Source organism: Pinus tabuliformis, chromosome X, assembly GCF_031772625.1.
Source record: "Pinus tabuliformis cultivar Carrire ecotype Pingquan chromosome X, CPIR1, whole genome shotgun sequence".
Lineage (NCBI taxonomy): Eukaryota > Viridiplantae > Streptophyta > Pinopsida > Pinales > Pinaceae > Pinus > Pinus tabuliformis.
This window is the reverse complement of record NC_142308.1, coordinates 966,148,628-966,152,897: the sequence shown is the minus strand read 5'-3', so window position 1 is coordinate 966,152,897 and position 4,270 is coordinate 966,148,628.

Sequence of the window (4,270 nt, the reverse complement as noted above, 5' to 3'; positions counted from 1 at the left end):
TCACAAATTCTTTTTCTATATCATTTGATGGTACAAAAGTAGAAATTGGAGACATTAAGTTTGTAGTAATAAAATCCTACTTAACAGAGGCTACAAAACTACCAAGACATGGTGAAAGATGGTTCAAAAACAAGGAATTCCATAATGAATCATGGAAAGTAATCCTCAAGAACCCAAGTAGGGATCTCTCTATGTTTAGAAAAGGAATTTTTATTTCAGCACTTAAAAGTAAATGGAGAAGCATGCTTTTGATATTACAGAAATTCATTACCTGTGAGGGGAGATTTGGGTGCATGCATGTCTACCATATACGTTTATTGATGAAATTTCTAGAAAATGGAGAAATCAATCTCCCTTTCTTTCTGCTGAACATTTTAAGAAGGATGGCTTCAAATGTACAAAAGAAAATAGAATTCATAGACACAACCATGTACCATCATGGGTTGGTAAAGATATTAGTTGAGTTTGAATTGAAAAGAATAGGAGATACTTGGGGAAATTTCCTAATAAGAAACTATTTCCAAGAGGTACCATAATCACCTGAAGAGGGTAATGTCAGAAGGAGTAGAAGAAATAAGACCATCATAACCATTCAAAGTAAACCTAAGTCCTCAACACAGAAAAATAATGAAGAGCTAGTCTCTGAAAAATTGACAGAGATTAGGGAGAAAATCAAGCAAAAAGGGAAGATGAAAAAGAAAACTAGTAAAACTACTAGAAACAAACCTGAATCTTCATTACAACAAGATGATGAAAAATGATGAAGAGCTAGTCTCTAAAGAATTGACAGAGATTAGGAAACAAATCAAGAGAAAAGAAAAGATAAGAAAGGAGAAAAATGGTACAAAGGAGGAGAACGTAAACCCTCTAAAACTTAGAAGGAGCTCTGGACTCTGAGGTATGGTAAAGAAGATATCATCAAAGGGGACAGAGTTCATAAATTTAGAAGAAGAAACCCCAATACCATATCCTGATAATGTTCCATCTGCACACGATCCTCAAAATTCTCCTAAACAATATTTCGAAGCAGCCCTAGCAGAAGATCTCCAAGCATAGACTGAGTGCAACAACAAATATATGACTATATAGAATCATTGGAGAAGAAAAGTGCCTCAACAAATCTAGAATCATCTGTCAATCCAAAAACCTATGTCAATCCACAAGAACCTCCAATTTACCCTCTTAAATAGGAAATCTATGAGTTAGAGATATTGAACAGACATGTCAAGAAAGAAAATGAAACCTTGAGGGAACAAAGTAAATTAGATAAGGCTTTTCATGATAATACAATACTGCATCTAGGGCTATGGTATAAGAAGAATACAAAGTTGAAGAGGAAGAATAGAAGCTTGAATAGAACAGTCATCAACCTTAAATATAGGCTTCTTATGAAGAAACCCAAAATGGAAGTCACTTCAAAGAAGAGAAAAAGAAGAAAATTAGATGTACTAGCAGAAGTGTTTAAGAAAATGCAATAGGAAAGAAGAATTAGCATTTTTTTCAAATTGCATGAGGACATGCAATGATTTTGCAGTGGGGGTATGTTGAACCTCAAATTTACCCTCTCCTTGACAGCTTTTCTCACTTCTTTCCCTTGCTTTTCCATAAGATTATAGATCCCCATCAATGATAAATGATGGGTTTTGTCTTAACGAGGGCATTAAATGATTGACATGTTATATTTTTATGTTTTTTCTATTTGAATAAATTTTTGCAAATTAGCTACAGAACACAGCCTATTCTATAGTTAACTTGTATTCCATAGCTACTTCCATGGTCTGGCAGATTCTAGGTGTCAAATGAAGAATCTAGCCACATGGGCATCTCTAGAATCATCTCCACATGGATTCTATCCTAGTCACTCAGCTCAGATTGATAAGAAAGAAAGCTCAAGATCATATTCAAAGGTGGAGTCAAACGTATGATACTTGGAAGAAATAGGACTCTTCGTCTACTCTTTCATGGTTAATCAATAAATCTAACAGTTTTGTTGCAACATTAACTCGCATCAGCCACCTATGTTAATGGTTCTGTTACAAACATCTCACTCGAATTTAAGTCACATGTAGCTGATCAGATGTTTACGCAGTCCTGTTGTAATACGTATAGGCCACCTGTAGCTAGTTTTCCTCAAAAACAATTATGATTATTTCATTTTAAATATTGGTTGTACAAAATCGAGGAGGTTCGAAGAATTTTATGTATTAAAGTTCAGACTTTCAGCTCTGTATTTTTGGACTTCATTCCTTTCTATAATATAAAATCGTGTGTTGACCAATGATCATTTAAGAGAGAATTTTCAATTAGTTAGCAGCTCAACCCAATCAGTTGCAGAGGGCACCTACACTAAAGGAGGTTTTTTTTCCATTCGTTTTCTGTTTAGTTTTAATTTCACCATTTGCTTTTAGCAATATTTCTAACTTAGGTTGATTTCTTTTAGTTTTGATCAATAGCATAATGTTAAAACTCAATTGTGTAGTCTTGTTCCTCCAACACATTTCATGAAAGGAAATGATTTTGTTTCTAAACAGAGTAAGGTTGAAGTAATGAGAATGCACTGTTGACTAGCTTACTCACTGTTTTGTTATTTATTTTCTAGTTCAGATTATCAATACACTGCGTTAATGAATGTTTTTGATTACCATTTCAAGTTGATACTCATCCTAAACTAAATGGTTAAACATTCACTTCACACAATGGTTGAAGTCAATCAGTTACCTTCTACATGTTTCATTTCGTTCTCTAGATCACAAAGTACAGAAAGTTGCTTGTATTCCATCTCAAGAAGGTTATATTTCAAAATTGAAGGTTAAAGTAACTAGAATGACTTCAGTTGATTTCATTCTCTATATTTATTTAAACATGCATTACAACTTCATCTTTAATTTTAAGAATTAGATTCACGACTTAGGATTAATTACAACATAGGATAGATGCTCTATTTTTCCTTTCTTTAAATTAGATTTTGACTAGTTTCATCTCTTGTTTCACCATTAGGAAGTTTAGATTCAGTTTCTCATTGTTAAAATTGTACATCATTAGGAATCAAAGAACATAAACCCCCAAAATAATATAAAAATGCAAAACAACGAAGTAATAAGGTTTAACTAAGCACATATAATGCACTACACTTCATCAGCTTACAATCCTCAGTTGATATTTTATGCAAGCAATTTACGACACTAAATTGACTAAACATTAACCAACATGGGTGAGACAATGTTCATAGAATATACAACACATTTTCATTAATAGATATGTATTACAACAAGTGAATGAGTTCAAGTGTTAAACACAGGTTAAAGCAACATGCATTACAAGTGTTCAAGAATAGTCTTACAACAATTACAATACATGTGTGAAAACATGCTAGCCTATTAACAGGCTTCTGAATTAAGAAAAAGTTCCAAGACACATCATTACACCATACATCACTAACTCTGTGGGCAGGGCATTGGAGCCACTACTTACTCCTCAAAGAAAAGATTACAGACTCGCAAGGCTATGTGGGAGGAGCTGAGGTGAAAAATCCTTTGCATGTACAAATGAGGGGGTATTTATAGCCAAGGGTGAAACTCACCCTTTTGGATGTTCGACTACCCTCATGACTATTTGACTTCCATGAATTTTTTACTTTACATGAATCTTCATACAACAAGTGGGTCTCTTGGACTTTCACATTACATTACATTGATTGACAGTATGGCCCATAGTAGATATGTGGACGACATGACCCATGACATGAATCGACATGACAATGCTGATACATTTGTGTTACTGCTATTGTACATGTCGAGTTGTAGTGTTGTTGGGTGATATATGTCCTCATGGTGTGTCATAGCTTCACCTCCACATGGTGAAGTGCACAAAGTCTATGATGGTCGTTGGTTCACTTGATGTTTCTTTCACACATTGCTCCTTGCTTGATTGTTGGAAGTCTTGATAGGTTCATCTGTTTGCGAAAAGTGCATCTTTGTCCATCGTTCCATGAACGCATCTTTGCATGATCATCTGTTCACAAGCACATCTCTTCGCATGCATAATTTTTTCATCTGTTGGTGAACCTGCCCTTCTACATGTGCTGCCTTCGTTCATCACATTCATTGTCACGCCATGTTTGTTTGTGTACCTATACCTATAGTCACTCATGACGAGACAACATCAAATCAAAAAACCTCCTAGTCTACCATGATGCATGATCATTTCAGATACATGTGACTGGGAGAGGTAACAAGGTGGTGAGGCAGGATGGAGGCTCCAAGCACTACTG